The sequence below is a fragment of the Pinus tabuliformis genome, chromosome 7 (assembly GCF_031772625.1).
Source record: "Pinus tabuliformis cultivar Carrire ecotype Pingquan chromosome 7, CPIR1, whole genome shotgun sequence".
NCBI classification, from domain to species: domain Eukaryota; kingdom Viridiplantae; phylum Streptophyta; class Pinopsida; order Pinales; family Pinaceae; genus Pinus; species Pinus tabuliformis.
This window is the reverse complement of record NC_142293.1, coordinates 1,393,694,549-1,393,703,671: the sequence shown is the minus strand read 5'-3', so window position 1 is coordinate 1,393,703,671 and position 9,123 is coordinate 1,393,694,549. Positions and strand designations below refer to the sequence as shown.

The 9,123-nt window shown below is 37.3% G+C and overlaps 1 pseudogene; it reads left to right on the top strand.

The window, feature by feature from the left end:
- Nucleotides 1–1,753: 1,753 nt before the first annotated feature.
- Nucleotides 1,754–5,916, top strand: LOC149252869 (putative LRR receptor-like serine/threonine-protein kinase At4g37250; annotated as a pseudogene).
- The last annotated feature ends 3,207 nt before the right edge of the window (nt 5,917–9,123 follow it).

Below are 9,123 nucleotides of genomic sequence, written 5' to 3'. Positions count from 1 at the left end.
ATATCTGAAGAAAAAGCAGCAACTAAAAAGAGAAATTATACTAATGCATATATAGTTTACTTGCATGATAATGATGTGTTTTCAGCTATAAAACACTGTTTGCAGTGGCTGGTAAAATTCAGCTAGTGCAATTGTGTTGGATAATGAAATTTTCCATCATCTCCTGATTTTCTGCGACTATTTCACCACTGGCTGATAAACTCACAATGTTTCTAGCTGATATTTTCAAGATTCTTGGAATTAGTGTCCAGTTAATGCCCAAGGGTCATAAAAAGGAATGTCAAGCATGTATTAAAAGGTTCATGATGATAATGGGTTCCATGAGCAGTGAAGGTATCATCCGAAGATCTTTCTGTCTTTTTATTTCCGATCTTCAAATAGAGAAGAAATCAAATTGCACTGTGGTGAAAATTAGCGTGTGCAAAAGTATTCTATTTTAGGTAAAAGATGTGTTGATCGTCTGAATGGTCAGTTTTTGGTTTGGAATGAGGAAGTACAATCTGATGAGGGGCTTGAAAACATTTTAGACACTACAATAATTTTTTAATGATATTTTGATTATATCAAAACTAGATTTACCGTTCACTTAACTGCCAGAAAATTTTTATTATTTTGACGGAGTATCTGATTTGAAAAATGGGAATCGTCAAGTGTTTTTAGACCTTTCAACTAAAAAACCAAATTCTTGGAGACCCTTGAACGAAAGGTATTTTTGGTTCTGGACCTTGAAGACCCTTGAACTAAGAGTAGGGTTTCATTATTGGTACATCTCTAGGTTTGGGGTTATTAACATGTTTCCTCATGTCCTAGAAATACAAATTCTTAGATAAGATGAAGTAATTTTAGTTAATACTTTCAAGGTATTTTTGGTTATGGACCTTGGAGACCCTTGAACTAAGATTAGGGTTTCATTATTGGTACATCTCTAGGTTTGGGGTTATTAACATGTTTCCTCATAACCAAGAAATACAAATTCTTAGATAAGATAAAGTAATTTAGTTAATACATTGGAACCAAGTAAAGTGGTAAATCTTTATTATTATTATTGTATTTTTAATTTATTTTTCTTATAAATTTATATTTTCAAGAGAAATTTTTTTTTTTTTTATATATGTAGTGCAATTAGTTAATATTTTGTTTTTAAAGTTTTATAGGCTTTAATTTTTGTTTTATTTCGATTTTTCTCATCTCTTTTTTTTAAACTCTTTAATTTTTGTTTGATATGATAATGTGATTTAATGATGATATTTTAATGATTTTTTGCTGCTTCTTTCTTCCTTTTTATTTTTACTTGCCCTTCATATTATTTCGAAGACATTATTTAAATATTTATTTTCTTTTAAATATTTTATAATGTGATTTAATGATGATATTTTAATGACTTTTTGCTTCTTCTTTTTTCTTTTTACTTGCCCTTTATATTATTTCGAAGAAAATATTTAGATCTTTACGCCGTAAGGTGTTTCCCTTTGAAGTGAACTTCCCTAAAATCCACTTGTCATTCCTATGTGCCGTTAGATTATGTGTTAGATGATTAGAATATTGTTAATCGTTCGATCAAGGGAAGGTAGTTGAGTGGTTGCAACTGTTCACGATATTTGAAACAGTTGCAAACCCTTGCCTGAATGCTTCTAGATCGGAGCCTAAAAGATTTGCCTGGGGTATCCTTTTCATCTTCTCCGCTCTTGCTTCCCATGCTGCCTGACAGACCTCTGAAACGGGCTCCATTGAATCTCTAGGGCAAATTTTATCCATGGCTTTCCTGAATGTAGAAATGAGATCCAGATCAAATAAGGTCAGAGATGAATCGTCTGACGATGACTGCTGCGTCCAAATGGTTTTCGTGATTGAATCTGCCATCCAAATTGTTTTTGTGGTTGAATCTGTAGGAGTTGAGGGCGAATCCACCCCAGAGGAAGAAAAGTCGTTGAGAAATCCATTGCCGTTGTCAAAATTTTTCTTCAGATTCGCGTTGGGTGTTGTTGAAGACGCCTGCAAATTTTCGTCTGCAATTTTTACGCCAGGGGTAACCTTGTGCCTTTGACTGGACCCATTCCACAGTTTGGAGCTCTTTTGCATCAAAAAAATGATGCTTTTGCTGGTAATCCAGGTCTTTGTGGTCACCCACTGACAAATTTATGTTCAATTCCTTCAACACTCTCGGATCCTCCAAAAATCAACTCACCTTCAGCAATTGCAGCCATGCTTATTATCAACAAGGGAAAAGGTCTGAGTAAAGGCACCATAGCTACCATTGTAGTTGGCGATTTTGCAGGGATAAGCCTCCTTTGCGCAGTTTTTATGTACCATTACTGGGGAACAAGAAGAAAGAAGGAGTCAGAGGATGGGCCTAATACCAGGAATATTCATTTGGATGACAATGAAGACTGTTCTTCCAGTTCAGGTAGAGTTGGATAGCTCTGCCTTAAAAAAGTTGATGAGAGCTCAGATGGAAGTGTCTCGGACAATGGAGATCAATAGCAAGGAACTTTTGTGACATTAAATGGAGATCTTGACATGGAATTAGATAAGCTACTCAGAGCCTCTGCATATATATTGGGTGCCAGTGGTTATACTATATTGTATAAGGCAGTTCTGGAAGATGGGCTGACTTTTGCAGTAAGGCGACTTGGTGATGGTGGTTTGGAAAGGTACAAGGATTTTGAAGCAGAAGCTAAAGCAATCGGTAGGGTTAAACATCCCAACATTGTTCGCCTCCGAGCTTTCTATTGGGGTATAGAGGAAAAACTGCTGGTTTATGACTACATTCCACATGGAAGCTTGGAAAATGCCTATTATGGTGGGTTCTCTTGTTCTCTTTTTTCCATTTCATGTATATCTGCAGGAAATCTCGTTCAATTTGTTTCTGCATGGTTGTTTTTTATTTATTTTTTACAAAGATAGCCCTTCAATTGCTTGCATATTATGAGTTTCTTATGGATTCCACGATCTCCCCTCTTTAGCTACTGTTGGTAATCACAAGCCTGCATATTATGAGTTCTTCTAGCCAAGCTAGTCCTTGGGGCTATCTCTGCTAGATTGTTATCAACTAACCTTGGTGGCATTTGATATTATAGTGAATTTTCATTTGCTATTATTCCAAATAGTCTACTAGCTTATTCAGAAGTATCCCACTGGCTTGGTAATTGCACAAGTCCCTGAAATTGAAGCCATCACCAATAAGGTTGATTTCTCCATGCCTTTTAGAATGACCGTGTATGAAACTGTAGACCTTGAAAGTCTTTTCTATATTTTCTGAAGGATACAAACATCGGGAATAAGAAAATGAAGGAAAGTGAAAGTTGCAGGTTGTTTATTCCTTTAGGGTTATTTTTCTGGAGATTCTTACTGGGAAGCCACCTTCAGATAAGGATTTTGCAGCATGAGGTCAAAACTTTGTTGATGACAAGCATCGCCTTTTGCGCATCATAGATCCTACTCTTCGACCAGAGATTGAAGGAAGGGAAGAAATCTCAGTGTCTGTGGGGATTGCATTGAATTGTGCTTCTGCTTCCCCTCAAAAGAGACCATCAATGAAGGAGGTATTGCATTTTCTAGAAAAATGCCATCATCCACAACCGATTAACCAATTCTTTCTTCTTACGTAGCATCCTTGCTTTGACATAAATTGGAAAGAGATGAGGACTTACACCCACATTCCATATTCAACAGCTCTACTTAGACATTGACATAACTCATATAGACACCTCTATGATTGGGACTCAGCAATAGACAAACTCTGTTGTCAACTCAGCTGCTTATGAAATGGCCATAGTCTTCTTAAAAATTTCAATATTTCTATAGTTGAGGATTGTAGCAAAGCTCAGGGATCAAACTTAATTCCATGCTTATGAGGCATCCACGTTCTCACAGTTTACTTGCAGCTCATTCTCAGTTTTAATTGGAAGGTGATATATGGTGTATTATTGTTGCAGTGGCAGGGGATGGATTTTAATTGTTGGTTGGACCAAAAGAAATTGATGCAAATCAATATTGAAAATTAGATTTATTGGTTCCGCTATAGTTTGCATATACAAAGAAGAAATTGCTCTTTTTTCAAGTTAGAATATTTATATATACATGTTCATCTCAGCAACAAACGATAATTTATCAAAACCATGAGAATGCTACACAGCTTCCTTCATAAGCCTTCTTAGGAAGACCATGAAATAAGACAAGTGACCCTGTGCTTATATTTGTATCTTATTCTACATAACATCTTCTTACTTAGCTAGAGAACAATTAGCTGTAGTATTTATATCAGTTTCTATGGAATGTTTCTGCTGTTATAAATTGAACAGGTCCATTATACCATATTCCTGGTAAGCCATATTTTATTGATGACTGCATTAATTACTTTAGTTTGGAGACTGAACACATGATAATGACTCAATTAATTACATTACAGTATTGGGATATTGTGTTGCATCATAACAATATGGATTGAATTGATGGGAAAATTACATTGTATTGTTATTGTTTTGCATATTATGAGTTTCTTATGGATTCCACAATCTCCCCTGTTTAGCTATTGTTGGTAATCACAAACCTGCATATTATGAGTTCCTTATGGATTCCACACTTTTCCCCTGTTTAGCTACTGCTGGTAACAACTAGATATTCAATGACATTTGATCCTGAGAATTCCTTGAGCATTTGCACTAAAGCATCTTCTAACCAAGCTAATCCTTGGGACTATCTCTGCTAGATTGTTATCAACTAACCTTGCTGGCATTTGATATTAGAGTGAATTTTCATTTGCTATTATTCCAAATAGTCTGCAGGCTTATTCAAAAGTATCCCACTGGCTTGGTAATTGCTCAAGTCCCTGAAATTGAAGCCATCACCAGTGACGCTGATTTCTCCATGCCTTTTAGAATGACTGTTTATGAAACTGTAGACCTTGAAAGTCTTTTCTATATTTTCTAAAGGATACAAACACCAGGAATAAGAAAATGAAGGAAAGTGAAAGTTGCAGGTTTTTTTTTGCAGAAGCATCATAGATGTGAACGAAGGTTGTTACATCAAAGAACTAAAGAGCGATTATACAAGATCCCCATCTCTACATAAGCAAGGAGAGATAGAATATAGAGTTTGGTTCCAACTTCAAGAAATATAACTTTGAAAGTGAAAATGAGAAGTTTAGGAATAGGAATCAACTTTTTGTGATGTGTCAAATTATTTGGGATTCTTCATCTTTGCTGCTTCATATAAGAATTTATTAAAGATAACAATATCAGTGAATCTTGTTCAGATTCTGGATTCTGCAGAGTCTATCCCTGTTTTCATGAAAGGAAGTTTGTTCATGGAAATGTTAAGCCAAGCAACATCCTTCTGGGCTTTGACATGGAACCATACATAGCAGATTTTGGGCTACAAAAGCTACTGGACACTGCCAGTGTCAAGTATAGTAGCTCTGCTATCCACCTAAGGAACCTTGAATGTATATTTTCAAGGAGAAAATGCTCCACTGGCTCTCGTGATAGCCTGCAAACAACACCTGATTTGTTGGGCAGTCCAGGCACATCCAAGAACTTTGTATCTCCTTACCTGGCCCCAGAGGCATTGAAAACTCTCAAACACAACCAAAAGTGGGATGTTTATTCCTTTGGGGTTATATTTATGGAGATTCTTACTCGGAAGCCACCATCAGATAAGGATTTTGCAGCATGGGGTCAAAACTTTGTTGATGACAAGCATCGCCTTTTGCGCATCATAGATCTTACTCTTCAACCAGAGGTTGAAGGAAGGGAAGAAATCTCAGTGTCTGTGGGGATTGCATTGAATTGTGCTTCTGCTTCCCCTCAAAAGAGACCATCAATGAAGGAGGTATTGCATTTTCTAGAAAAAAATGCCATCATCCACAACCGATTAACCAATTCTTTCTTCCTATGTAGCATCCTTGCTTTGACATAAGTTGGACAGAGATGAGGACTTACACCCACATTCCATATTCAATAGCTCTACTTAGACATTGACATAACTCATATAGACACCTCTATGATTGGGACTCAGCAACAGACAAACTCTGCTATCAACTCAGCTGCTTATGAAATGGCCAGAGTCTTCTTAAAAATTTCAATATTTAGGCCGATAGGCCTTCCTTTGAGTGAGCTTTTTGTCTACACTTTGTTTCTATGTTTGACAGCTGGTGTGCACCTTCAACTGGCATATGGTTGACATCTGTCGTGCAACTTCATTTCTGTTTCTCCTCTTCAGCTTTCTGCTCTTCCTGTTTTCTTCCACGACCATTTCTGTTCCTCCTGTTTCCGCTTTCTGCTCTTCCTGTTCTCTTCCATGCCCTGCTGCAATAATGTTTTCGTGCTGTTCCACTAACTGCTGCAATAATGTGTCCCGTTTCTGCTATGCAATCTGTTGTGCACAACCTGTTGTGTTGTATGGATCAATTTCGAGAAAAAACTGACGACGCAAATTGACAGAACAGGGGGCGCAAACCCTACTTGGAACGACAAGGCCATATTCAGAGTGGAAGAGAGTTTTCTCCGCTGTGAAACCTCTGCTGTGATGATGGAGATATACTGTGTGGGTTGCCTCAGGGATACCCTGCTAGGCACTGTGAGGGTCTTGCTTTCCACTCTCCTCAAGGGCTACGGGAGCACAGATTTCAGTGGGATGAGTTTCTTGGCACTGCAGGTCCGTCGTCCTTCTGGTTGCCCATAGGGCATTCTCAACCTTGGCACCATGATTCTTGATGGGGTAGATCTTCACAGAATGAACAGATTCATCCCTGCAACTGGGGGGATGTGGGTTTCAGAGATTTGATGGGGAATCCTGTCCAACCCAGGCCTTTGTTTGTGGGAAAATTATTGTCCATTAAACCTAATAATGTTGTTGAAGCCCAAGAACAGCAATCCCGCTGTCAAGACTTCAACAGTAGTGCATGCAAGGAACAAGGCAAAGATCAAGAAAAGCAGAAAGATGGTGGTGAGATGGTTGAGAAGGAGAAGAAGAAATCTGTTGGCTGCTATCAGATTCTCATGGCCCCAGAATTGAAAAGAAATAAAGTTGGATTGAGGAATGGGGCTGCAAAAATTCATCTCAGTCCATCTGACAGTAACATATGTGCCAAGGAAGATCAAGATCCTGCTCTGGCTTACAACAAAGAAATAGCAATTTATGCATAGTGTTATCATCAATAATATTATTGTGCAAGAATACGTTGGTTTTCTGTTATTATATTCTTTGTGCAAGTGCCTTCAATTCATAGTTGATTCGTGAAGTGCTTATTATGGCATACATAAATATTTTGAAAATCACGAGCCACTATGGATGAAACACTGGTTTATGTAAAAGTTTGAATAGATATATGAATCTGAAAAGGGCAAGTTCAGTGCCTTCAGTCTACTACTTCGATATATATTCTTAGCCTATGTGGATGAAACATTGGTTCGTGTAAAAGTTTGAATAGATATGAGTCTGAATTTTGCAATGGGCATGTTCAGTGCCTTCAGTCTGCTACTTTGATAGATACTCTTAGCCACTGTGGGGCACACATTGGTTTGTTTAAAAATTTGAATAGATATATAAGTCTCAAATGGGCAAGTTCAGTGCCTTCAGTCTGCTACTTTGATATATACTCTTAGCCACTGTGGATGAAATATTGGTTTGTGTAGAAATTTGAGTAGATATATGAGTGAATTGGGCAAGTTCAGTGCCTTCAGTCTTTGATATATACTACTCTTAGCCATTGTGGATGAAATATTGGTTTATGTAAACATTTGAATAGATATATCATATATGAGTCTGAGATGGGCAAATTCAGTGCCTTCAGTCTGCTGCTTTGATATATATAGAGTATATATATTTGTTTATAGGATGATCACTGCATTTTTAACTTATGTCCTTCATTAATCAAATCGATCTTTCAAAGACACAATAGGCTTTCCTAATCTTGCAGAAAATGGTCTGTCCATATTAAGCCATAAGGATGAAAACCAAGAGAGATAATAATCAACTGATGCAAGTGACTATTGTTGAAAAATATTTCTAACTCTCGCTTTACTTTGACATTATTTTATAATAAGGAAAATGTGGGAAAGAAGGCTATATTACAAGCCCATTAGATGAAGTTGGGGTAGATTTATGGTTTGAAACTAACTCAACCGAAATTTTATACATTGTTTTTATCAATATGAAATCCTGAGAAGATAGGTTTAGGTGAAGAAATGGAGTTTTGAAATGGGTAGATTTTATAGTCTAACACTAACAACCAAAATTTTCTACATTTCTTTTATCAATATGAGAGCCTGAGAAGATAGGTGCAGGTGAAGCAATGGAGTTTTGAAATGGGTAGATTTTATAATCTAAAACTAACTCAAGCAAAATTTTGTACATTGTTTTTATGAATATGAGAGCCTGAGACTATAGGTGCAGGTGAAGTAATGGAGTTTTGAAATGGAAATCACAACAATAAAATTCTAAAATGAAACAACAAATGGATTTGGTACAAATTTGTTTTTGTTTGTTCCATTATTGTTGTATCTATGAATGGGTTTTCTGCTTCTTGGCTTCGATCATGACCATTTGGGGTGGCCTTCTGCACTAATTTCCATCTGCTTTCATCATCATGAGCTAGAGAGTCTATGATGTGTTTTGTCTTATAAGTCAGTTCTATACAATGTTTAGATTTCAAAAGATTTCATTCATGGCGTTTCTTCTCCTGTAATTTCAATCAGGGTTCACTCTACATCATGGGGGAAGCTTACACACAGGTGGAGCTTAACAACATCTCAGCTCAAGATCTGAAGGAGATGCATCATTTTGGCATGATGCAGACCTACTGTGTTGTATGGATCAATTTAGAGAAAAAACTGACGACGCAAATTGACAGAACAGGGGGCGCAAACCCTACTTGGAACGACAAGGCCATATTTAGAGTGGAAGAGAGTTTTCTCCGTTGTGAAACCTCTGCTGTGATGATGGAGATATTCTGCGTGGGTTGCCTCAGGGATACCCTACTAGGCACTGTGAGGGTCTTGCTTTCCACTCTCCTCAAGGGCTGCGGGAGCACAGATTTCAGTGGGATGAGTTTCTTGGCACTGTAGGTCCGTCATCCTTCTGGTCACCTACAGGGCATTCTCAACCTTGGCACCATGATTTCTT